Source organism: Chelonia mydas, chromosome 11, assembly GCF_015237465.2.
Source record: "Chelonia mydas isolate rCheMyd1 chromosome 11, rCheMyd1.pri.v2, whole genome shotgun sequence".
NCBI lineage: Eukaryota > Metazoa > Chordata > Testudines > Cheloniidae > Chelonia > Chelonia mydas.
Window position 1 is genome coordinate 10,138,641 of NC_051251.2, and position 27,682 is coordinate 10,166,322.

Here is a 27,682-nt window from a genome sequence, read left to right on the forward strand (position 1 = left end):
CCTGCATCACCGTTGTATCTGAAAGCCACACAATCTTTAATGTGTTTATCCTGTGAGGTAGGGCAATGCTATTATACCCATTTTACAGATGAGGAACTGAGACATCCAGAAGCTAAAGCCTAGATCCCCATATAAATCAAGAGGAGTTAAGCACTGAAATATCTTTGAGGCTCTCAGGCTAAGATACTTGCTTAAGGTTACATGGAGCATGTGGTGGAGAAGGGATGTGAAGCTGGGTTTCTCAAGTCCTAGACCAGTGCCCTAACCACTAGGCAACTGTTTCTCTCACAGGCTAAAAAGACCACTTCTTTAGGTATCTGGTTGAAAAAGACCCTTTTGGCCTACAAACGTGGGGCCCTATTCTTCCATTTCAGGGTGACTCAGTCCCAGTATCTTCAATGCGAGTGACTCATATCCCATGGGGGCAAATAGGTCTACATTCTTCACTGGTCCTGTGCTGCCAACTCTCATGATTTTATTGCAAGTCTTGTTATTTGGTATTTTTCCTGAAGCCTCAGCTACTGGAGTCATGTGACTGTGGGAGAATCTCAGCTTTCATTAAAAAAAATCTAACCCTTTTGGTTGAAAATCTGAAGCCTAGTGGTTTGAAACCCAGAAGGAAAATAAAAAGACCCCAAATATGTCATGAATTTTAAGCTTATTTCATGATTTTTGAATGCTTTGTGTTTCATGTACCACATGCTGGGTAATAACATTAGGACTTCATGTTTCTTAAACTAAACAGGCTCTTTATTAAAGCAATTATTTACAGAGACGTTGCAACTGCAGCTAGCATTCAAGTCATGCGCACACACGGCAGACTTCCTGGCCCCTTCTCCAAATCTTCCCTCATGCAGCCTGTGCTTCTCCCCACAGGTTCCCTGCTGGTTGCTACACTTGGCAATGGTAATACCGCAATAATATACAGAACATTTGCTTTGTCAACGTGGGTTTGGGATTCAGTGCCAGATTCATTGCCAGGAAGGACAGAAAAAAGGGAGTCAGAGAATAAGGAAAAAAACGTACAAAACTGCTGTTATCATTGGCACTAGTTAACCCCCACATTGGCCGAGGTCTGGAAAACTGGTTCCTCTTTTATCTTAGGCATACTAATGGGGCATTGTGGGAAATCTTGCACTACCCCCTTCTTTGCTATATCACCGAATCCTCTTTCCAGATTTAGTCACTCCCACCACCGTCAGCTGCATTAAATTAACTTCGCTTTTCTTTTCTTCTTAATTTGAAACATTTATGCCCCCAACCTTTATCTGGGTTCAGGCAGGAGGTTGGCCAAGCTTTCCCAGCTGCGTGCACGCTGCTGGCTCTCTGATGAATGTTGTGCAGCCAATGCAGCCATCTGGCTCCAGAGAGAAATGGCATAACAAATGAAGCTGTGCGTGCGTAAGTGAAATATTGATGAAGAGGATCCTTATTGGACCGAGTGCTAATTAAATAAAAGCTGTGTCAACTCATAGCTGACAAGATCTAATTGCTCTCGAGCTGATTTTTAAAGGGGTCGGATTAATAGACAGATAAAAGAAAAACAGCCTGGGTTTGCTCCAGGAACAGATCTTGCTAAATCAGCCTTCCAACTACACATAGGTATGTAATACTTTTCTCTGGGGAACAGGGACAGAGAAGGAGAATTTCTTTGCCTCATGTTGTCTGCCTAACAGCACTGCGAGATGCACACAAGGAGATGCTGCTAGGATGGGAATAATAGCTGTTTATAAGAGGAGGAGGGATGTACAATCTTAGCTCAGGCCGGGAATTCTTGAGTTCAAATCCTCACTCTGACTCTGACTCCCACCCTGGCCTTGGGCAAGTCACTAATAGTCATTCTGTGCCTCAGTTTCCCCACATGTAAAAGGGGATGATAATAATAATGAGCTACGTCACAGGGGTGTTGTGGGGGTTGATTGCACCTAGCACAAAAATGAGGGGAGAAGAAACAAGGAGCCTTCATCCTCCACTTGTGCCCTTGTGCAGGGAATGAGTAAAAGGAGTACATGGGTTAGACTGTGCTCCCATAGGCTGAGCACCCTCAACTCCAATTCTAGTCAATCTAGGAATCAGGCTCCATGAGTCTAGCAGCATCTGCCTAGTGAACATTAAGTGGGTGGTGTGGGGCCATGATTCACCCCTTCCTTGCACCAGCCAGGATGTGGGACAGTGAATGCTGCACTCTGTACAAGTGTATCACAACAGCTGTGCTTTCCCTGTGCTCCTGGAGGCAGTGTTTTTCAAGGAGCTCCCATTGGGGTAGGGTGGGGGCTATGCAGACACAGTCCAGCCCTTCATGTTTGCAAAGCACTTTGAAGATGAAAAGCCCTAGGCAATCGCGTATTTTGTCTTAGCTGCTAGCAAGCTTTGCAGACAACTCTCTTGCTATTGCAAGCCCTCTAACTTCCCATAAGCAATTATAAACCCTAGTTTAAACAGAGCTGCAACTCTTGGATCCCTTGAGAAGGTGTGTGTGGTAGGTAAAAAAGGAGAGTTCATCAAATCCGGGAACCTAGTGACCCTGCAGAACAGTGTGAGAATCTGGACTTTTGGCTTAAACGTCCACTAAGGACTTAAATAAGTGGTTCCCACCAGAGGGCAGGGGCAGAGAGTGGGTTTGTCTCTCATAGAGTTGTTACCAGCCATCGGCAAAGGATGGAGAGCCACAAAACTGCTCCTGTTCCTGGTCTCTGGTCTTCTGCTGACGTAAACGCATTGAGGGATGTGCCAGGAGCAGCCCATAAACTATTGCCCTGGTTCCCATGGTGCACCAGGCACTTATAAGAATGACCATACTGGGTCAGACCAAAGGTCCATCTAGCCCAGTATTCTGTCTTCGACAGTGGCCAATGCCAACTGCCCCACAGGGAATGAACAGGTAATCATCAAGTGATCCATTCCCTGTTGCTCATTCCTAGCTTCTGGCAAACAGAGGCTAGGGACACCATCCCTGCCCACCCTAGCTAATAGCCATTGATGGAGCTATCCTCCAGGAATTTATCTAGTTCTTTTTTGAACCCTGTTATAGTCTTGGACTTCACAACATCCCATTGCAAAGAGTTCCACGAGTTGACTCTGCGTTGTGTGAAGAAATACTTCCTTTTGTTTGTTTTAAACCTGCTGCCTATTAATTTCATTTGGTGACCCCCTAGTTCGTGTGTTATGAGAAGGAGGCAGTAACACTTCCTTACTTCCTCCACACCAGGCATGATTTTATAGACCTCTATCATATCCCCCCTTAGTCGTCTTTTTTCCAAGCTGAAAAGTCCCAGTCTTATTAATCTCTCCTCATACGGAAGTCGTTCCATACTCCTCATCATTTTTGTTGCCCTTTTCTGAACCTTTTCAATTTTTTGAGATGGGGCGACCATATCTGCACGCAGTATTCAAGATGTGGGTGTACCATGGATTTATAGAGAGGCAATATGATATTTTCTGTCTTATTGTCTATCCCTTTCTTAATGATTCCCAACATTCTGTTCACTTTTTTGACGGCCGCTGCACATTGAGTGGATGTTTTCAGAGAACTATCCACAATGACTCCAAGATCTCTTTCTTGAGTGGTGACAGCTAATTTAGACCCCATCATTTTATATGTATAGTTGGGATTATGTTTTCCAATGTGCATTACTTTGCATTTATCAACATTGAATTCCATCTGCCATTTTATTTCCCAGTCACCTAGTTTTGAGAGATCCTTCTGTAGCTCTTCGCAGTCTGCCTGGGACTTAACTATCTTGAGTAGTTTTGTGTCATCTGCAAATTTTGCCACCTCACTGTTTACCCCTTTATCAAGATCATTTATGAATATGTTGAATAGGACCGGTCCCAGTACAGACCCCTGGGGTCACCACTATTTACCTCTCTCCATTCTGAAAACTGACCATTTATTCCTTCCCTTTGTTACCTATCTTTTAACCAGTTACCAATCCATGGGAGGACCTTCCCTCTTATCCCATGACAGCTTACTTTGCTTAGGAGCCCTTGGTGAGGGACCTTGTCAAAGGCTTTCTGAAGTTCTAAGTACACTATATCCACTGGATCCCCCTTGTCCACATGCTTGTTGGCCCCCTCAAAGAATTCTAGCAGATTGGTGAGGCATGATTTCCATTTACAAAAACCATGTTGACTCTTCCCCAACAAATTATGTTCATCTATGTGTCTGACAATTTTGTTCTTGACTATAATTTCAACCAGTTAGCCCAGTACTGAAGTCAGGCTTACTGGCCTGTAATTGCCGGGATCACCTCTGGAGCCCTTTTTAAAAATAGGCATCATATTAGCTATCCTCCAGTCATTTGGTACAGCAGCTGATTTAAATGATAGGTTACAGACTACAGTTAAAAGAAAAGGAGTACTTGTGACACCTTAGAGACTAACAAATTTATCTGAGCATAAGCTTTCATGAGCTACAGCTCACTTCATCGGATGCATGTAGTGGAAAATACCTTACCTGATCTCTCTTATTACAGTGTATATGGTAGCACCCATTGTTTCATGTTCTCTGTGTATATAAAATCTCCCCACTGTATTTTCCACTGAATGCATCCGATGAAGTGAGCTGTAGCTCACGAAAGCTTATGCTCAAATAAATTTGTTAGTCTCTAAGGTGCCACAAGTCCTCCTTTTCTTTTTGCGGATACAGACTAACATGGCTGCTACTCTGAAGACGACAGTTAGTAGTTCTGCAATTTCACATTTGAGTTCCTTCAGAACTCTTGGGTGAATACCATCTGGTCCTGCTGACTTATTACTGTTTAGTTTATCAATTTGTTCCAAAACCTCCTCTAGTGACACTTCAATCTGGGACAGCTCCTCAGATTTGTCACCTAAAAAGAATGGCTCAGGTTTGGGAATCTCCCTCACATCCTCAGCCGTGAAAATTGATGCAAAGAATTAATTTAGTTTCTCCACAATGGCCTTATCGTCCTTGAGTGCTCCTTTAGCTTCTTGATCGTCCAGTGGCCCCACTGGTTGTTTAGCAGGCTTCCTGCTTCTGATATACACCTCCACCCCGATATAACACGACCCGAGATAAGACAAATTCGGATATAACGCGGTAAAGCAGCGGTCTGGGGGGTGGGGCTGCGCACTCTGGCGGATCAGCACGTCAGCATGTCTGGCTCCGACACGCTGCTCTGAGCGGCGTGTTAAGGGTGCCGGGCCGGGGCTGAGGGGTTGGATAAGGGGCAGAGGGTCTCGGGGAGTGGTCAGGGGACAGGGAGTGGGGGAGTTGGATGGTTCGGAGGTTCTGGGGGCAGGGCGATCAGGGGATGGGGAACGGGGGTGTTGGATAGGGCATGGGAGTCCGGGGGGGCCTGTCAGGGGATGGGGGAGTGGATGGGGGGCGGGGCAGTCAGGGGAGAGGGAGCAGGGGAGTTGGGTAGTGGGTGGGGTCCTGGGGGTGGTTAGGGGCGGGGGTCTCTGGAGGGGGTAGTCAGGGGACAAGGAGCGGGGGGGTTGGATGGGTCGGGAGTTCTGAGGGGTCAGTGGAGGGCGGGAAGTGACTATTAATAACGGAAATGCTCGAGGCCAAAGCAAGTTCAATATAACATGGTTTCACCTTTAACACAGTAAGATTTTTTTGGCTCCCGAGGACCGCGTTATATCGGGGTAGAGGTGTATTTAAAAAAATTGCTGTTACTTTTTGAGTCTTTGGCTAGCTCATCTTCAAATTCTTTTATGGCTTTCCTAATTATATTTTTACACTTCATTTGCCAGAGTTTATGCTCCTTTCTATTTTCCTCACTGGGATTTAACTTCACTTTTTAAAGGATGCCTTTTTGCCTATCACTGCTTCTTTTACTTTGTTGTCTAGCCATGGTGGCACTTTTTAGGTTCTCTTACTGTGTTTTTTAATTTGGGGTATACATTTAAGTTGAGCCTCTATTATGGTGTCTTAAAAAAGTTTCCATGCAGCTTGCAGGGATTTCACTTTTGGTGCTGTACCTTATAATTTCTATTTCACTAACACCCTCATTTTTGTGTAGTCCCCCTTTCTGAAATTAAATGCTACAGTGTTGGGCTGCTGTGGTGTTTTTCCCGCCACAGGGATGTTAAATTTATATTACGGTCACTATTACCAAGGGGTCCAGTTATATTCACCTCTTGGACCAGATCCTGTGCTCCACTTAGGACTAAATCAAGAATTGCCTCTCCTCTTGTAAAAAGAAAAGGAGTACTTGTGGCCACTTAGAGACTAACCAATTTATTTGAGCATAAACTTTCGTCAGCTACAGCCTGAGTTGTAGCTCACGAAAGCTTATGCTCAAATAAATTTGTTAGTCTCTAAGGTGCCACAAGTCCTCCTTTTCTTTCTGCAGATACAGACTAACACGGCTGCTACTCTGAAACCTCTCCTCTTGTGGTTTCCAGGACTAGCGACTCCAAGAAGCAGTCATTTAAGGTGTCAAGAAACTTTATCTCTGCATCCCGTCCTGAGGTGACATGTACCCAGTCAATATGGGGATAATTGAAATCCCCTGTTGAGTTTTTTATTTTAAAAGCCTCTCTAATCACCCTGAGCATTTCACAGTCCTGATCACCATCCTGGTCAGGAGGTTGGTAATATATCCCTACTGCTATATTCTTATTATTAGAGCATGGAATTACTATCCATAGAGATTCTGTTGTACAGTTTGATTCATTTAAGATTTTTACTTCATTTTATTCTACGCTTTCTTTCTCATATAGTGCCACTCCCCCACCAGCACGACCTGTTCCGTCCTTCCCATATATTTTGTACCCTGGTATTACTGTGTCCCACTGATTATCCTCATTCCACCAATTCCACTTCTATTGCATCTGATTTCCAGCAAAGCATCATGGGATTTGCAAGCATTGTGAGAAATGAAGCAAAGGCCTGTGTTCTGCAGGTCAGACTAGATGATCATAATGGTCCCTACTGGCCTTCAGAACTGTGACTCTAGGAGGAAGGCCATTGCAAATGTGGGTGGATGATATGAAAAAGCTGGAAGCCACTTGACTTAAACCTCTCACCAGTGAGAGGAAGAGGATATATGTTTTAACATGGAGAGTCATTGGCATCCTAAATCCCTGAGTATCCCCCTATACAGAGGTGTAAGGTGAAATCCTGGCCCCATTGAAGTCAGTGGCCAAGCTCTCACCCAGGATTTCACCCGTAGATACTATAGACTATATTTTGGCACAGCTAGTTATAAGAGGCCTAGCTTGTTTCTCATTTAATCTATGGAATGATGAATGGGTTCTTAGCATAAAATTCATTTAATTCTGGTTTGGCCTGATTTATGGTGTGATGTGAACTTCATGGGGAGTTTTTAATTCAGAAGGTGGTGACTCTGATTCGGTAGATGAAGTGTAACTGAAGAGGTGATAAATTTGATTCCAAAGGTGATGCATCAATTTCAGTGTGAAATGCACCAGATGTATCAGGCGGCGTATTTGTTCCAGTGTGTGATATATGGGTTAGAGCAGTGCCAAGTTATTCTGCGGGATGCCTCCAGAGAATTTCTGTTTGCAAAAACGCCACCCAGCAGAAGACAGTGGCCTTGGTTGCTGCTGTTTGTTTAAACTCTGCAGGACCTTTCGCAAATGTATTAGATTCTAAAATGGCCCTGACTGGACTCTCCATCAAACTCTCGTTAAAATGATGATGGCAATCCACAACTCAATACCCAAACCAGGTGAGGCCTTCCCAGGGGCCACCTAACATACTGCACCTGTGAAGATAATAATAATAATAAGAATTTCTGGCACTTTTATACCATCTCTTTGATTCCAAAAGATAGAGTGTTTTTAAAATTGTCCTGCTTCCATTAAAGTCAGTGGCAAAGCTCTTCCTGATGTCAATGGGATCAAGATCAAGCCATATAGCTGTAGGGAGAATGCTTCCTCCAGCACTGAAATACAGCCATCGCTGGGGAGGATTAAGGCAGCTGGGGTTTTCACTGCTGTTGTCAAAGGGTTTTATCTAATGCTTGAAGAGAATTCAGACAGCACATTACAAACTATGGCGAGGCGTGCTGTTCAGCGAGGTGTGCGGAAAAGGGCATTCCCAGTGTGAGGCTCTGGGATTCACTCCTCCTAGAGGTCCAACAGAGCCAAATCTAGTGTCCTACATGGGACAGCATAAAGTCCACCTTCCTTTACGGGACGGGGCATATCAACAGTGTTTATTATTGGGAGGAAGGATGAGCCAGGGGTTAGGGTAACTTGGGATATGGGATACTCAGATTCAAGATCCTGCTCTGCCAAAGATTTCCTGTGTGACTTTGGACAAGTCACTTAGGCCTGGATCCTCAGAAGAATTTAGGTGTCCAACTTCCATTGATTTCAGTGGGAGTTAGGCCCCTAACTATCTCTGATAATCTGGGCCTTAGTCCCTCTTTGCCGCAGTTCCCCAACTGTAAGATGGGGTTAATAGCGCTTCCCTTCCTCACAAGGGTCTTGTGGGGATACATCTGTTAAAGGAGCGTACCATACTCAGATACTGTGGAAGTGCCTAAGACAGAAACTAAATACTTCTCCTTGAGGAAAGTAACGACAATTAGACTAACCTTGGCTTGCTGATTAAAACATGCACGTGTGCCACAGCAGCTGCCGGGGGCATAACAGGAACTCGAGCCAATGGGAATTAGCGTCACTCCAAACTACGCAGGAAAAGCTCCTCACCTTGCGTTTTGGCCTCATTTTCAGAGGTGCTGAGTCACATTGCAAGCAGGAGCTGGAAAGAGCATTCTTCCCCCACCCCTGTACCCATGCAGGAACTAAACTCGGGGATTACACTGGGCTAACTCCATCTGCCTGGTGCACCCTAAGGGTATGGCTACACTCCACAATGAGCCCGAGCTCTGACTCAGGTTTGAGCCTAAACCCCCTTCCGTCCACACACAGCTCAGTCTGACTCGGGTCAACAAGCACTCCGGACCTATGTTCTAGGACCCTGCTAGAGGGGTGGGTCAGAGCCTGAGTTCCACTGTGGCATAGGTCCAAGCCCTGTCATTTTGCAATGTGGACGCAGCTCAAGCTGAACACCTGAGTCAGAAGGTCTGCATAGCGCAGTATGGCTACATTAGTGGGGCTGCGAGCTCTATACTAGATGCGATAAATCGACAGCTGAGCGCTCTCCCATCAACTCCGGTGCTCCACCAGAATGAGGAGTGGAGTCGACAGGAAAGCGTCAGCTGTCGATTTACCGCAGTGAAGACACCGTGTTAAGTAGATCTAAGTACGTTGACTTCAGCTACGCTATTCACATAGCTGAAGTTGCGTATCTTAGATCAACCCCGCGCGGTAGTGTAGACAAGCCCTTACACTCTCTCTGCCCAGGTGTAAGGTCCTGACCTGGTTCCCACTGGAGCTAATGGCAAATTTCCTGATAACTTCTGTGGTGAGAATCAGGCCCAAGAAACAGGGCACAGCAGGTGCAAGGCTGTGGAGAATCAGCTCACACCTGCCCTGTTGTATTAAAGCAGAAAAGAGAGCAAATAGAGCGATGATGATGGGGTTTGACTACAAGAATAGCGGAAAATTCACTCCTCCCTTCACTGCCACAACCTTTACTAAGGCGAGGATAAGAGTAGTGCATTAGCAGAGATGGGTGGCAGATACCTTATAATACTGTCCTCACTAAAGCCTCATCCGAGGACATTATGTTGTTAGCTTTCTAAGCAGTGATCAAATCGTGAGAGGTCACTCAGGAAAGCCATTTGGAAGCCTCCAGTAAAAGGTGTATGGGATTTTTCTCTCCAAGAGCTAGATATGTCTCTAGTGTGTCCACCCTGAGCAAATTCTGGTGGTGAAGTCCTTGGGGGAGGGGAGTTTAAGTTCCAGACACAATACATCACATTTAATCCAGTGAGAGAGAGATGTTCGAGTCCTGTTTGCCACCTGCTCTGGAGGCTCTAATGCATGGGGACGGTTGAATATTTTCCATCAAAACCTTATTTCCATGGGAAATTGCTTCTTTGAGCAAATTGTCGGCTTTCCTGGAAAATAGTCAGTGGTTTGTCGGAAAACTGAAAACCTCCCCAAATAGAAACTTTTCAGCTGAATGCATTTTGGTTTTCGGTGGAAAGCAGACATTTCCTGTAAGGGGGGTGGGGGTGGACGGGACATTTCCCACCATCTCTACTAATCTGAGCTCTGTATAACTGACTCATCGCTATAGTGTATAGTGGGGACCCAGACTGAAACTGAGTTGTCTGTTCTGAACGTCAGGGTTCTCTGGGAATGTTACAGTAAGAGATGATAAAAAGGCAATGAGCCATTCACACTTTAAACAATAGAAAGCATTGAACAAACCCCCTTTGATTAACCAAAACGATTGCTAGCCCCTATCAGTACTTATTTTTAGGAGCCACTTCTTGCTGAGGCTAAGATGACTTGGAAATGTTCCCTGGTGACTGGCCTGACAGTTTGGGGCATTTCTAGTCGTCGTCCCCCCCCCCCCCCCCCCCCCGTTTATGCTGTCCGGTTGTCTCCAGAAGGAGAGATTTAGGCTATTCAGGAACGCTCATCTGAATCTTATCATTTCTTCCTCTGACCCACCTAATCAGAGAAGCGAGTAGCCTCTTGGGGTATGTTTACTGCAATTAGACACTGGGGCTGGCCCATGCCAGCTGACTCAGGCTTGCAGGCTTGGGATGCGGGGCTGTTTAATTGCAGTGTGGACATTCAGGTTCGGGCTGGACCCTCCCACTTCTCCAGGTTCTAGAGCCCGGGCTCCAGCCCCTTAGTGCGAGCCTGAGTCAGCTGGCATGGGCCAGCTGAGGGTTTTTAATTGCAGTGTAGACGTGCCCTAATTGTAGTGTAGGCATACCCTTTGTGACCCTTCCAGTTGTAGACTCCAGTCAATGAGTCACAGCAACCTGTGACTCCCCCAGGGCGAGTTGGGAGCAGTTAGGACAGAGTCCCTAGCTCAGAGCCGTGTGGCCTATGTGCCGGTGTGCAGATGTAATGCAGGCATCTCTGCACCACCTGGCAGGAGCACGCCGACGGAGCAGTAGCAATAGCCTGTGGATCTTCATTATGGGATCACTGGAAATATGATCATGTCGTTGCTGTATAACAGAATTAGCAATTCATTCTAATTTTTACTGACTTCTTCCCCACCCCTCACTAGACAGTCTTTTAAAATACACAAGTAAATTGACCTGTCACTTAGATGAGGTCAAATCGTGTATCCCAGCCACCACGTAAACACAACACAAATGAATCGTCCTCCCCACCAGAGTCCCACCCAGCCACCACCCTGATCTACCCGCCACCTCATGGACAAGGGCACACAGATGCCTCTCTTTCACTTGGGCAAACGCTGTCCTGGCCTCGGTGGACGGACAGGCTGCTGTCCGCAGTGATTCCTCTGTGCTGATGGGGATCCCTTTCCAGGGCTGAGACACGGGAAGGGCAGTTATGAACGGGATAGATGTACTATGGGATGACCTCCATGGATTGGGAAGCGCTTCATTAGCCAGGATGATTGCATGCTACGGCGTAGCTCAAAGTCTAGAGCAGGGGTTCTCAAACTGGGGGTCGTGACCCCTGAGGGGGTCATGAGGTTATTACGTGGTGGTCGTGAACTGTCAGCCTCCACCCCCAAACCCGCTTTGCCTCCAGCATTTATAAAAGTGTTAAATATAAAAAAAATGTGTTTTAATGTATAAAGGGGGTCGCACTCAGAAGCTTGCTGTGTGAAAGGGATCACTAATACAAAAGTTGGAGAACTGCTGGTTCTAGAGCATGCCAAAATGAGTGTACATGTAGAAGAATAAAAATCTATTTGAATAAGCTGATGTCCCTATGCTGCAAATTTCCCATTCACTTCCATGGAAGTTTTGCCAGTGTTGGGAATGCAGGATCAGACTCACTAGGTTTATATGAACGGGGTCCTGAAGAGGATATTTGGGTATCTTTGCCAGCTGAAAACTCTCTGAGACATGCCGTAGTCATGAATAGCTCAGCTTTAGAGCAATCCCAGTATTTTAGTTTTGGAATTATTTTAAGCCAAAAGTCTTGGCTAGATTCTCAGCTGGTACAAACCATCATCACTCCATGGAAGTTAATAGGACTACCCCGATTTACATTCGCAGAGAGTCTGGCCTGGTGTGTTGGAATTTGCATATTTTTAATGTGTGGCTCTAGATTGCAAATGAAATTGCAATAGAAAATGTATGGTCCTACAACATATTTCCATCATCAGGATCAATGGAGCAGAATAATATCTGCCCCCTAATAACAGCTTAATAAAATTAATGTCTTTAGCTCTGCCATGAATTACTTTAAAATAGGGTTTGTAGGATGGTAATGTAAACAATCATTGATTTTTCTTTGAGAAAGTACAGTATTATCAGTTAAATATTGCTCTTCTCATCCTGTAATTGATACCAGACAATGCAGCAAATCTATCGGTTTACTTTAAAGATGGGTGTAAAGGGAAAACTAAATAGGACCCCTGTGATTCTTGAGTAGAGATTAGATCAATGAAAGGGGTATGAAGCAAAAGATGAAAGCTCACAGTTACATGACACTCCATATCATCCAGATCTGACATGATCCAATTAATAACACATTAGCCAGGTCTGGTAGTTCAGCTCCGTTAATTGAAATAACGTGATTAACTGCATGAGAGGAGACAGGGAAGACTTAGTAAAATAAAAGAAGTCTGTAGCTCTTTGTCAGCAGCTTGGGATGCATTACTCAGCACTTTAACACAGATAAGAAGGTGGGTCCAATGGTTTGGCCTGCTAGCCTGGGACTTAGGAGACCCATGTTCAATTCCCTGCACAGACTTCTGGTGTGATCTTGGGTTAGCCACTTAGGCCATGTCTACACTTACAGCTGTCCCACTGTCAGAGCCCTCTTGTAGTGTTATGCTGATGGAAGAGCGCTCTCCCAATGACATAATAAAACCAGCTCAACGAGCAGCGGGAGAGCATCTCCTGCCGACATAGTGCTACGCACATGAGCGCTTTGCCAGCAAAACTTACGTCGCTCACAGGGGTGTTTTTTATGCTGACATAAGTGCTAGTTTAGACATGGCCTTAGTCTCTCTGTGCCTCAGTTCCCGCTCTCTGAAATGGGGATAAGAACACTGCCCTGCCTCACAGGGGGGTTATGAGTACTCAGACATGTAGTGATGGGGGCTGTATAAGTACCTTAGCTAGCGAGACACGGAAAGTTCCCGTGTTGTTATTAGGAGGTGATTATTAACTAGACATGAGACAATTCTAGGTGTAGGCTACAACTAAATTTCCAGTGATTCTATTTGTGTGTGTAAAGATAAACATGTGGGGCCTAAAATATAACCGGGGTGGGGCAATTAGAAAGCATGCAGGAGCATGCTTTTTATGGAGAAGGCAATGTACAATAAAGGTACAAGCATGCATGGGTGGGGAGATGGACTAGGTCAGTGGTTCTCAGCTGGGGTACATGTACCCCTGGGGGTACTCAGAGCTCTTCCAGGGGGTACATCAGCTCATCTAGATATTTGTTTAGTTTTATAACTTGCTACATAAAAAGCACTAGCCAAGTCAGTACAGACTAAAATTTTATCCAGACAGTGACTTGCTTATACTGCTCTATATACTATACACTGAAATGTAAGTACAATATTTATATTCCAATTGACTTATTTTATAAATTATATGGTAAATATGAGAAAGTCAGCAATTGTTCAGTAATAGTGTGCTGTGACACTTTTGTATTTTTGTGTCTGCAAGTAGTTTTCAAGTGAGGTGAAACTTGGGGGTATGCAAGACAAATCAGACTCCTGCAAGGGGTACAGTGGTCTGGAAAGGTTGAAAGCCACTCAGCTAGGTGACCTTGCACTGCAGGTCTTTCTCGCTTCAAATGCCTGTGAGCCTTATATTTTTAAGGGGGATATGATATTCTTTGATTAAGAGAAACCTACAAAAGAGGTGAAATTCTTTAGTTTTAAATAAAAAGGGGGAGGGATAGCTCAGTGGTTTGAGCATTGGCCTGCTAAACCCAGGGTTGTGAGTTCAATCCCTGAGGGGGCCATTTAGGGATCTGGGGCAAAAATTGGGGATTGGTCCTGCTTTGAACAGGGGGTTGGACTAGATGACCTCCTGAGGTCCCTTCCAACTCTGATATTCTATGATTCTATGATCGGGTCTTAGTTGTGGGTGCAATTTGCACCCACATCTGCAAACAAATTGTAAGTGCAAATCTGTGTGTGCGCACCTCTCTCTGTCTGATCTGAGCCCTCCAGGGAGGCTGCAAATGTTGTGAGTCTATGTCGCACTTGCAAAGCCACGTTTTTGAAAATTTGCCCCTGTGGGAGCTGAATGATTCCGTCCTTTGTAACCCTGTGCTGCGCTCTCAATCCTTTAAGCACATTGGTCTTCAATAGAGCCCAAAGAAGACACTCTGGGCCAAATTCTGCCCCTAGTGACACTCATGTAATCCCATTGAACTCTGCCCCTCAAGCCCCAGTGAAGGTATAGGAACACCAAGAGCCGTCGCTTCGCTAGCCAGGTCTCTTTAAAGTGGTAACACAATTTCTTCGCCTCATCTAACACATGGATGTCAGTATCTGGCAAAGAGATGGCTCTGCAGTCTGCTGCTTTTGTCGGTTATTTGCAAATGTAAAGGCAATAAAAGATTTTTAAACAAAAGCCATCATGCAACTTGATTTAGTTGGGGTTGGTCCTGCTTTGAGCAGGGGTTGGACTAGATGACATTCTGAGTTCTCTTCCAACCCTTATATTCTATGATTCTAACGTCTTAAAAAGCCCACAGCACGCAGGAGACAAAAACCCATGAGCCGTCTGATGGCACAGTTGAAAGACCGAAAATGTCCTAGATCCCCCTGCTGAGCAAACATGGGAGCCACCTCAGCTCTGCCCCACTTCTTGGCAATGCACCCCAAGTGGGGGGTTGTTGTGGAAGTCATCACGCCACCAAGCCAACGTTTTACACAAACATCCACATTTTGAGGGCTTAACTGAACTCATCCAAATCTCCAGAGTGCTCCAGCCACATTCCAAGGGCCTCGTCCTGTTCTCACCTACACTGGTATCAATCAGGTGTAACTCCAGTAAAGTCAATGGAGTCACACTGGGGTTTTTCCCCAGTATTAAAGAAAGAAGAATCAGGGCCTATTTTTATTTATACTACAGTAGCACCCAGCATCGGTCCCAACTGAGATCAGAAACTCACTGTGCTAGGTTCTGTACAACTGTATATTAATAGTCCCTACCCTGAAGAGCTTACATTCTAAATAGACAAAACAAGCAATGGGGAAACAGAGGCACAGGGAGACATGCTGACTTTCTTGAGATCACACAGCAGGTCAGTGGCAGATACCTGACTCCTAGCCTAATGCCCCATCCACTAGACCTGCTTGACTTGGTTTGCTTGGTTCGACCTGCTTGTGCCCATTTTTTGAGGGTACTTCAATCCAGTTAGGCTGCTGCTGCTATAGAATGCATTAACGGCAGTCCAGACCACACCAATCTGTTCTGTTACTTGCAGACTAGGCAAAGAACTAAAGGGAGGGGGAACTAAAGTGATAAATAATGTACATCTGGTGTACTTTACATTTCCCATGGTGGCTAAAACAAATCAGACTGCACACAGCACAGCTACATTTGGGGAGGGTTTTTGTATATAATTTAAATGGACTGTTTACTTTATTTCCTCTTACAACCCAAACACTGGCACTGCAGAGGTTCTCCTCATTAGCTTAGCAAGAATTTTGAGTGTATGTTGATGTGCAAACAATTTTGGGAGCAGTTTCCATTTGTTTCTGTCTCTCCCATCATTTGATGTTAATTACCTTTTTTTATAAATAGTTAATGTCTTCATTTATATTTTTCAAATGTATTTTGTGATGCAGGTTCCATTCCCCTCCCCTTAGTTCAGCTCTGTCTCACAATAGTAGTGACATCACTGTCTCCTGGCGACATTCTGAAAAGGTTAGTGCTTGTAAAGCATGTTTGGATGTGACTTGTTGTTGGCAGTTTTGGAGCTGGAACTGGCAGGTCATATGACTTCCATTTCCTGGCCCGCAGTCACTGTCCTCCTCGCTTCTATAGAAAGCACAAGCCACTGTTGTGCTCAGGAGTAAAGCTGGTCGGGAGTTTTTTGATACATTGTTTTTTTCAGAAAAACGCCAATCCGTCAAAACCGAAATTGTTCATGAAACAGTGTCAGGGTTGATGAAACACTCAACTTGAAACTTTCTTAGTTAAAAATAGCTTTGAGCTTGTCGAAACAGGACGTTTCAATATTGGGGAGCAAGAAAGTTTCTGGGTTTTGAGTCAAAATGACTTTCCATTTTGAAATGTTGATAAATTTACACTAAAACACAGGGAAATGGCCACAATCAAAACCAGAGATTGCACAGTTATAATTTGGGGCTTTTTGGTTCACAAAATTTTTCAAGATTTCAACTTTTTGCCTCATTTCAGGACGGAAAATTACTTTTTAAATGTGGAAAATTCTTGTGAGATGGGAAAACCATTTCCTGCCCAGCCTTACTCAAGAGCATCCAGTCAATGTCATCCTTCAGGTCTGGACCTTCCTGCCTGGAAGGGGCAGCGCAAAAGGAACATTTCAGGATGTGTCTCTTGTTTGATTGGCTTGTAGAGATTGCTTCAGGAATAGATAAGATCTTTTTTCCATTTGCAAAACGCCCATTGTTACTCGTTCCTTTTCCTATGGATCCTCATTCTCGTGCCTTGGATCTGCCTGAAGTGTGCCCAACTCCTGGGATCTCTCCTGCCTGCCAAGCTCCTTTCTGACTCCCCAGAGCTGCTGCTCAACCGAAGGCAACTATCCCATGTCAAGTCGCGCTCGGTACTGTACGGAGATGGAATGTTCCTTCCTGCCCCCTGTTGGTGTGCTCAGTTTAGCCCCTGACACATGAGGTTTAATAGAGCTTGAACATTTAGTCCCACTAGTATTTTCATTCCCATAAATGTTTTTGCTGAGCTATTTCCCTAAAGGGACACAATTAACTTGCATTGTTTGAAATTGACCAATTTAAAAAAAATACAAATTTCTGTGTGGATTGTAGGTCCTTTGAAGTAGGGAATGTCTTTTCAGTATAAGTGCATAGTGCAACTGGCACCACAGGGTCCTGATCCCTGATTAGGGCTGTTGGGTGCTACTGCAACTCAAATAGCAATAACAGTAAAGTGTCTGATAGGGTCACCTTTCAGGTAGCCGATTTCTCACATTGGATGCAGAAGGGACGTTCTTGAACTTCACTTGCTTTCATAAGCTTGTGCAGTGCAGAAAGACCCCTGTCTTTCATGGTGAATTGAGCCCTGATGATTTTCCTTGATTGTCAGAAATGAGAACATAAAAGATTTAATGAGTGTTTTGTTGACCAGCCATGGGGCTTTCACTTCAGTTTCCCAGCCTTCTGGGTCACTTCCATTCATTTCATATTTCCCACTTGAAAAGTGACTCTTTGACTCTTATTTCTGAATCCTTTTCTCTCTAACTTCACGGCTGCTTTTGTAGTTCCATCATATCATTTCTGATGTTCTGAATGCAGTTACTGAGGCTGACATAATCGCTGTGAGGGATAAAGGAACATGCACTGTGTAAATTAACCCCCTGGCCCTCCCTGGACCGATAGAGCTGGGTGTTCTCAGGCATCTAGATCTAAATTATTTTTATATTGAAATCAGTCAAGGACATGGAGAGGGTGGCCAGGATTGTACAGGTAGCCCCCCTCCCTGCATGAATGAATGCAAGAGACACCAATCTGATGGCAGCACAGTTAACAGCAAAAACTCCCAGAGACGTGAAGGGGAAAAGTTTATCCCTAACTTTAAAAGAGCTATTAATCAGCGTGAACTTCATGCACCGAGAAGAGGAAGAGACAGGAATTGGCTCCTAGGGACCCTAAGCTCCTAGAAGAGCTCTAGGAAATGAGCTCTAGGCTTTCATAGAATCATAGACTTTAAGGTCAGAAGGGACCATTATGATCGTCTAGCCTGACCTCCTCTCCAGGTCTTCTCATGCGGAAGGATCAGACTCCATCGATTCATGAATTAAACAGAAGCTCAAAGAGTGGGTGGGAGAAGATTCATCATTCAAGCAGATTTTTTTCCGTGCAGCGAAGTCTCATCCCATCTCTGATCAGACAGCTTCAGGGTCGATTCTTACAGTGCTAGCGCTGCAGCTGTGAGGTGAGAGAGGAAAACGGTAGGGATCCAATCAGAAACCCACCAAATTCTCCCCTCACTTAGGGCCCGCTCCCAATAAAACCAATAGCAGCCTCTCCAGCTGACTTCAGTGGGAGAGGGGTCAGGCCCTTGCCACTAGTACAGCTCTGCTGAGATCAGTTCCTTTGTTTAGTTGGCAAAAGTCATTCTTCTGTTGCCTGATATTGACTATACGAACTGTCTTATTGGGCATAGGGCTTCATTCTATTCTCTCTGACCCAGTGTCACTCCACTGGAGTGCCTCCTGATTTACACCCATGTAAGAGCCTGTAGTAGCCTGTATCGATGCAAGGCTTGAGTCTCCTCTCCCTTTGGCAACGCCATTGTAGTCACTCTTGATTTACACTGGTACAACTAAGAGCAGAACTGGGCTCGTAATATGCACCAGTACTAGCTCTGGGGAGTTATGAATTTTTTACTATACGCAACAACAGTGAGCAAACATAGAATATCAGGGCTGGAAGGGACCTCAGGAGGTCATCTAGTCCAACCCCCTGCTCAAAGCAGGGCCAATCCCCAATTTTTGCCCCGATCCCTAAATGGCCCCCTCAAGGGTTGAACTCACAACCCTGGGTTTAGCAAGCCAGTGCTCAAACCACTGAGCTATCCCTCCCCACCCCACTTCATCTTCACTGGTCTTGATCAGGTGCTACACCAGCCTTTGTGTCAGTGGATAATTATCTGCAATTAACTGCTATTTGTAAGCAAACTCTTGCTATTTGTAAGCAAACTTCCCTGCTTTCTCAGAGAATGCCTGTATCTGTGAACACTAAGCCTGCAGTGATGCTCTGCATATTTAATACTGAGGAAATGAATTATTATTTTTGCAAGGTAAATGATCCTTACATTTAAATAATATGTCTCTCTGCCTGTCTCTCTGCTGAGCCCTGCATCTCAGAGGAAGCAATGATCTGAAAGAGTAATGATAGGCAAGGTGATGCAATAAAGATAACCTGAAAGCCAAATTATTCTGAAAACGCTAAATACTTAAATAGCTCTTTTTGGTCAGTTGCTGCAATTAAGGCATGGTGTTATGCTCATGCTCAGGGACACACTTCAAATTAGCTGCAGTTCTTCAATGCCTGATCTACATGTGTCTCCAGAACTTTCCTAGAGACAATAGCCCCTTGTCTTTAATTAGAACCTGCCTAAGAATTAGCCTGCAGCAGAGGAATCAAATTGAGTGGAGCCCAGGATCTGAACCAAGAGGTGAATATAGCTAAACGGCTTGGTAATAGCAAACAATCCTTGTCAGGGGAAAAATGCCAAGCAAACCCACCATAGTAGCATTTAACTTCAAAAAGGGAACTACAAAAAATGAGGAAGCTAGTTAAATGGAAATTAAAAGGAAAGTCACTAGGTGAAATGCCTACAAACTGCATGGAGAGTAAAAATTTAACCTCCCTTAAAAACTACTTACTTACAAAATCAAACATAAAAATACAAAAGTTTCATAGCATGCTATTATTGAAAAATTGCTTACTTTCTCACTTTTACCATATAATTATAAAGTAAATCAATTGGAATATAAATATTGTACTTATATTTCAGTGCATAGTATATTAGGCAGTATAAATAAGTCATCGTCTGTATGAAATTGTAGTTTGTATTAACTTTGTTAGTGCTTTTTATGTAGCCAGTTATAAAACTGGGCAAATATCTAGATGAGTTGATGTACCTCCTGAAAGACCTCTGTGTACCCCCAGAGGTACGTGTACCCCGGTTGAAAACCACTGCCTTTTACAATCTGGCTCTTTGGCCCATATCCCAAAGGCACCTAACTTACATTGAAATCAATAGGTGTTAGGTGCCTAAATACCTTTTGAGGTTGAGGGCCTTTGTGCCTTAATTTTGTAGAAGTTCAAACTGTTTTCATAATTCCTCTGAATCCAATAAAAACTTCACTGGAGGTATGCTAGGAGAGAATTTGGCCCAGATTCTCTAAGACATTTAGCTATGATGGCTTGAAGTGTCCACTGTTGTGATTTGCTGCTTTTCTTCATGTTCCTCTTTCTTTCTTCTGTGAGAGGCTGGGCACATCACAAAGTGCTAAGAGCCTTCAACTCCCTGTGTTCTCTGCTCCATTGTGCAATGAAGAGGGAAGGATGGCCACCTTGGTTACAAGGGAACGGGACATATGTGTCTGATGGGGAGGGAGGCCACCATAAATGGGAAGTGGCAACACACATTTCTCACTCCCCTTCACATAACTGACCATTTTCCCTGCACTAAATCCCCTCATGGGACATTGACCAGGTGGGAAGGGGAGTGGCCAGCAACAGATGGGGAAGTCAAGGAGCAGCTTCAGCCTCATTTATTCATCCTCTGCACTCCATAATCTCAACCTTGTGATGATCTATTCACTTGCAGTACATTATTTAGCCACCAGATGTCTCAGGGTGCTGTATAGAAATCCAGACAGAGTGTAGCCTCTGATAAACAAAGACGACAAAGCTGGAACGCAAGCTGTGTGGAAGCCTATTTGTATTTGTAGCTTTTTTCTTTACTAAATATCATGACAGGCCTCACACCTAGTGATGATTTGGCAATTGGAGTTGAGATCTAATTGGAGCCTTCAGGGAAAATGGCATTTTTTTTCTTTTTTACTGTACTTCCTACACTACTGTACCCCTCCACTTCCCATGGAACAATAGAAGGGGAAGCTGCTAGCCATATTGCTTAATGCATTTGTCCCAGTGATGAAGGCCATAAAAGACCCTGAATAGAATAGAAAAGAATAGAATAGAAGGACGCACAGTAGCTGTGGGTCTCTAGGATTAATTTGTCCCTCCCTGTACATTTTTTTTTAAAGGAGGATACACAGCATGCTAATAAATAAGACTTTGTAATGTAATTTTAAACATTCTCTTTAGAGAATTAATTCCTATTTGATAGGGACAGTGATATTTTGGTTTATTATTTAATTAGAGAATATGCAAATGTAAATGTATTCAGAGATTTAATTCTGGTAGGTTTAAATTACCTACTTACATTACTTAATATTCTGTTCAAGATGATACTATATCTGGCTATACCATATTTAGGGTGTGAACGTTAATTATGCATTTTGGTTGTACTCTCTTTTTTAAAAAGAAAAGGAGTACTTGTGGCACCTTAGAGACTAACCAATTTATTTGAGCATAAGCTTTCGTGAGCTACAGCTCACTTCATCCGATGAAGTGAGCTGTAGCTCACGAAGCTTATGCTCAAATAAATTGGTTAGTCTCTAAGGTGCCACAAGTACTCCTTTTTTTTTTGCGAATACAGACTAACACGGCTGTTACTCTGAAACCTCTCTTTTTTAAGTTGCATAATAAGTTGGCACAAACTCTGTTTTATAGTGAAGTACTTGGAAGTAATTAGCAGTATAGTTTTCAGAGTAACAGCCGTGTTAGTCTGTATTCGCAAAAAGAAAAGGAGTACTTGTGGCACCTTAGAGACTAACCAATTTATTTGAGCATAAGCTTTCGTGAGCTACAGCTCACTTGCATCCGATGAAGTGAGCTGTAGCTCACGAAAGCTTATGCTCAAATAAATTGGTTAGTCTCTAAGGTGCCACAAGTTCTCCTTTTCTTTTAGCAGTATAGTGTAACACATTGGGTCCAGGTCTCATCTCAGTCACGCCATGACAAATGCAATGCAAGCAATGGGCTTGCACAAATGTGAAAAGAGAATTTGGTCTGTTGTTTCTAGCCTCATCTGTATCACCTGGAAATTTACACTCCTGTCTTTTTGGGGATGTTGGTCTAACAAAGCTTGTTTGCCTAGTACTAATCTATGCCACATAAACCACTGCCTTAAAGGGACACAATTAACTTGAAATCTAGTTCACCAAAGCCATTGAAGGAAATGTTTAACATTAATCACTTTTAGTCAAAGCCTAAGGGATTTAAGTATGGGCCTAAGTTAAGCAAGTGCTTAACGCCCAGATGTTTAAAGGTCTGATTTAGAAGCTACATCTCATTTTCACAAGTGAGTTAGGCACAGAGTGACCGTATTTCCCAAAGAAAAATGGGGCACTCCATGGTAGCCCAAGCTCCTCCTCCTCCCCCGTCCACGTGGGGCTGGCCCGAGCCGCTCATTCAAGCCCCGCTCCCCATGTAGGGCTGGCCCCAGCTACTTGTCTGTGCCCAGCCCCCCTCCCCGCGTGGGGTTGGGGTTGTTGCTCGCCTGAGCCCTGCCTGCCCCCTGTGCAAGGCTGGGGCTTGCGTTGCTGCTTGTCTGAGCCCTGCCAGCTGATCAAGTTGGGACACTTAGGATCCAAAATCCCATTAACAGTCAATAAGATTTTGGCACTTAAATGCCTAAATCACTTTTGAAACATGAGATTTAGGCTCCTAAATCTAGGAGCAAGGCAAGGCCTAAACTCCTTTTAAAAATCGGGCCTACATGTTTTGATGAACTGGAGTGTTTCACCAATTCATGGCCTCAGTCAATTTCAAATATTGAATTTAAAGTACTTTTAAAGACTCCTATTTGAGACCCCTGCCAAATGTTGTGGTTTTGCAATCACATTTTCCTGTATATTTGTTCTTCAGATATTTTTCCTCTCATCTTTTCATGTGTGAAACATCCACGCAAACAACACAGGAAGCAGCCTAGCCTAGAACCTGATCCAAAGCTCACGGATGCCAATAGACGTACTCATTGGGCTTTGGACCCATGCTGGAAGAGCACAATCTGTCAGACACCTATACACGTGAGTAAGTTGTGTGTGTACATATACATCTATAGTTTTAAAGAAGTACATTTTCTTGATTTAATCTGGGTTTGCATTAGATCAAATGTTTGGAAAGTGTTTTATACTTCAGTGTAGTTATAAGTTTAATTAAGGTCAGAAGGGCAACGGTAAAAAAATGGCAGGGCTTGCTTGGGTGGTAATAGTTTATTACAGTGAACAATCAGTCGTTTAATGGAGTCATGTGGTGGCTTAACTGATGCTTGTATGCATCCTTCTTGTTGACTTCCTATCAAGATTTGAATCCAGTCTCTCTTTGTCTGTAGACAGCAGCTCTGCTAGGTGAGCTAAAACACACCCCGGGTGGCTGTGTTCAGTCAGCCGTGCTGAGCCTGTCTCAGCGGGAAGCTGCTCTTTGCCTTTGCATGTTACCTTTTTCATTACTGTCAGAATTGGAGAGTTGATGTTACTATGCAAGAATGAGCAGCATTTTATTCTGCTTCATGTGTCATCCACAAAATTCAGAGTCAGACTTTCTAATAAATAGTTTTTCCTACCTATCAGGCTTTGGATTCTGGGTTTCAGCAGCACAACTCTCATCCTTTGGCTGCCATGTAGGCTGGCTCCACACCACCAGGTATGAAAGCCAGCAAGCAGAGTCCATCTCTAGCATCTTGCCTCATGGTATATGAAGAACTTTTATTCTTTTTCTCGGTAGCATGCAGGTCATTTGCTGCCCAAGGGACCCTCAGCGTGGATTGTCTATTCTCCATTTTAAATATACATCATGCCTAACAGCAGTAATAGTCCAATTCGGGTCTCATTCCTTGTTCATGGCTATACTTCGTCTTTCCGCAGGCCACAACCGTGCTAGCTACTGATGAAAGTGAAGTTGATCAATTACTGCGGAGTCGCTGGTTGCTGAACCTGTCCAACAAATCACACAAGACCTCAGTATATAATTCTCCTTTTGAAGCAAATGGCAGTTCTGAAAGTGGTTTTCTCTCACTCCCCTAAAGCAAATAGCAGGAACTGTCAAAGTATAGGAGCTTGCCCAAGTAATGATCAAACCAGAGATCAGACATGAAGTATGGACTTTGAGAGCAGAGAGATCAGCAGACAGATGGCTCCAGCGATGTAGCTGGTGCCTGTTGATTAATCTCTTTTTAATGTTCCTAATATTTTTAAACTTAATCAGTTTTTCTTGACCATTAATATGTTACTTATGATACAACTAGCTCTAATTTCCAGTGCAGAGCTGAATCGGTAATATCTGTCTCATGGAGACTGAAGTGCAGAAAGCCCAACTGCAGCTGGACATAAGACTACAATTCCATCAGAGAGTTAGCTTCATTATCAGTTCCACCAACCCTTTCCTAGTTCTACACAGTGAAATGATGGCCTGATCTGGATGGTTCAAGGGATGCTATTATTCAAAAGTAGCTAGTTTTAGATTGTTTTTCTTTTTTATAAAGAATTTAGTTTTCATGGTGGGAGTTCAGTGCTGGGGAGAGCTGTGACCCTAACAGCCCTAGAGAGCAAGGGGCCAGATTCTTAATTGGCTTACGTGGAGTATTATGGGTTGGACCCATGCACCCACCCTTCCTTGCTACTTGTTTAATTCATGGGCATTCCCCCTACCCCCATTTCTGTTGTGATGAAGCAGCAAGTTCCCAGCCTGCTGTACTGTGAGCAGGCTTATTTTTATTGTACAGAGCAGTCCCTTTACAAAATAACCCTCAGCATCTTCACTGTCAGTAAGGTGGCTAATTAGTACCAGTTTGTGCTTGTGTTTGAATAGCTTAAATAAGTAGGTGAAATGTGGGGTCTGACTTTAAGAGGGCTGAATTCAGTTCTTAGGCCCTGATCCTGCATGGTTGGACCCCTGTATCTGCACAGCACTCCACATATTTCAGCAGGGCTCTGGGAGGGTGCAGACAGTTTGAAACCTTAGTTATACTAGTGTAAACACCCACTGATTTCTCCTGGGGTGTGTGGTATAGCTGAGGGAAGAACTGCTCCTCAGAGTTTCCTGTTTCTCTCCCATTGGGCCAGATGACTCACAGCTTCCAACCAATGTATCTAACAAGTGTTAGGGTCAGAGAGGTCAGCCCCAATAATGAATGTGTCTTAGGTATGTTACTGAACATGGCAGCTAATTAAGGAAATCCAATAGTTGCTTCTGCTCTGTTCCCTGACAAGGCCTCAGGAGCAGAGTGGCTCAAAGGTAAAATGTTTACTTGTGGAAAAATCTTATCAGTTCAGATCCAAACTCTGCCACTGTAAGTTCAGATCACATAACACCAGATGTACAAATAAGACAGTGGATACTTCCTCCAGGAGATGGCAACTTCTGAGCTGAATGAACAATATTGATTGTTGTGCTGTGTTATATTTTTGGTGATGTGACTATCACAGAAACAGAATTCAGTTCACTCAACTCCTTAGTGATTTCCTGTTACCTACTAGTGTGTCTCATTGTAGTGCTGCCTTCTTATAGGAACTCCTTCCCAGCATGCCTTTCTGGGGACTGGCCCTTTAAAATTGACAGAGACAGGCCCCTGCAGCCCCTATGGGGCCATTTTGGAGCTGGATGCAGCTTGGTGCATTTCCTCCTCTTTCAACTGGTGAGTGCTCTCTTTTCCCCCGTCTCATTCTGGAGGTGATAGTACATGCAATTCAATATAGTGATTGGATTGACTTAAGCTAATGTTTATAAATGCTGTCCTGAATCAGGGCTAGAATCAGAACTGGGCTTCCAGCTTTGCTTCCCAAGCATTTGTGAGCCATTTTCTTCTGTAAAAAGAAAAGGAGTACTTGTGGCACCTTAGAGACGAACAAATTTATTTGAGCATAAGCTTTCGTGAGCTACAGCTCACTTCATCGGATGCATTCAGTGGAAAATACAGTGGGGAATTCCCCCCGCTCTCCTGCTGGTAATAGCTCACCTTAAGTGATCACTCTCGTTAGAGTGTGTATGGTAACACCCATTGTTTCATGTTCTCTATGTATATAAATCTCCCCACTGTATTTTCCACTGAATGCATCCGATGAAGTGAGCTGTAGCTCACGAAAGCTTATGCTCAAATAAATTTGTTCGTCTCTAAGGTGCCACAAGTACTCCTTTTCTTTTTGCGAATACAGACTAACACGGCTGCTACTCTGAAACATTTTCTTCTGTGTGGGTTTTGGTTTGTAGGAATTTGCATGCATGTGTTACAAGCGTTTTAAAATGATCAGCCTTATTGCATTTAATTTTAAACAATGGCTATCTACTTTCCTTCCTCTGAGGATCTTCCAAGAGTTTCTTTTGGTTAGAGAGGGAGTGGATTTTGGCTTTCAACATTTGCAGGTCACCATTTAAAAACCTCTTTCCCATTCACCTTTATTCTGTTATTGATTTGGAATCTTATTCAGTTACAAGTATTTATTTGCTGAATTTTCATTTTATTGTCATTTCAATAAGCTGAGCATTTTTCTGTAGGCAGCTGGCCAAAGCCAGGAGCGTATACGTGTTTTCGACATGTAAGAACTTGCTGTATTTATATTCCCAGCAAGCATAATAAAATGCATCTCCGCTACCAGCAGATCATATCTCTCTAATGTCCCTCATTTTGAGGGATTTCCCTAAATTTAGCCCCAAAGTTAACTATATTCCACAGAAATTTGGTTTTCTCTCTTTTATTGTTGAAGATTATTTACATCAGAAAGCTAGTATGGTGAAAATGAGGCTACTGGAGTATTTACACCAAAAAAAAAAACAACACACAGCATTTGAAAGTTCCTGTGTAGATAATTTGTTTACATCCTTCATTTTCAGTCTTTCCCATGCACTGAGTCCCACACGTGGGCCTTGGCAAGTTGAGAGTTGTGGGCCAGACGAATCTGTAACAGAGTAGTGACAAAGAATATGTAGCAAGGCTGAGAACTTCATCTTAAAGAGTCTGTAGTCTATTAAAAAAATCAACAGGGCAGATAGCCGAAGAAGCAACTCCATGTAAAAAAAGGGCAGATCCATGAGCAGCGAGTTCACCCCCCAACCTCCCGAAGCCTGCATCAACAGGGAAAGGGTGTAGACAGGGACCAAAATCAAGGGTATTTGTACATCTTTGAACATCCTCTACTAATTAGGCAGCTACTCGGACCATCCTGACTCCCACCACAGCATAAGAAAGCAAATCATGTGTATTTTAGAATATACTCTAGGAAGCAAGGGTCAGATCTTGCAGGCAAAACTCCTTTTCTGTTCAGTGGTGCTCTCCTGAGTAAGGACTGTGCACTCGTTTGTTAATACCACTGCTAGAAAGAGTCTATGAGGGGATCACATGGTGACTGTGAAAATATTCTTCAACATACACTAAGGAACAATTTGTCTCCTCAATAGTGTGTCTTGACAACATGCTCTTTTTATGTTGTGTCATTTTAAACCACCACATTCATGCAGATGTCCATTTGGCATCTGCATAGACGATGAAACAGGAAGTTTTCACACCTAATTCCTATCCATATGGGTTTGTTACATAAATAATTTATAGCAAAACACCTCTAAAAGGAGATTAAAGAGGATGAACACATCAGTGACAATATGCAATAAACCACAAATGAATGTCAGAATTCAGCACCATGTGTTAATCTTAATCCCTTGCTAGAATTCAAGAATGTAAAGAACCCAAGAACGTAGAGAACTCTCCTTTTTGGCTACTTATGCAAGCTGTATCATAAAGATCTGAGTGTGAAATGCTTGTTCAGCCAAAATCCGTGTGAGAACTCCTTAGTCAGCACGGGCATTTATAGAAGCCCAGCATTTCCTTGTAAA

General features: G+C 43.7%; 1 long non-coding RNA gene across 1 annotated transcript; it reads left to right on the forward strand.

Annotated features, from left to right (window-relative positions):
- Positions 1 to 1,477: 1,477 nt before the first annotated feature.
- LOC122462290 lies at positions 1,478 to 23,775 on the forward strand. Its single transcript, XR_006284760.1, has 3 exons — positions 1,478 to 1,602; positions 22,727 to 22,887; positions 23,725 to 23,775. It is a non-coding gene; the product is annotated as an uncharacterized LOC122462290 (long non-coding RNA).
- Positions 23,776 to 27,682: the final 3,907 nt, after the last annotated feature.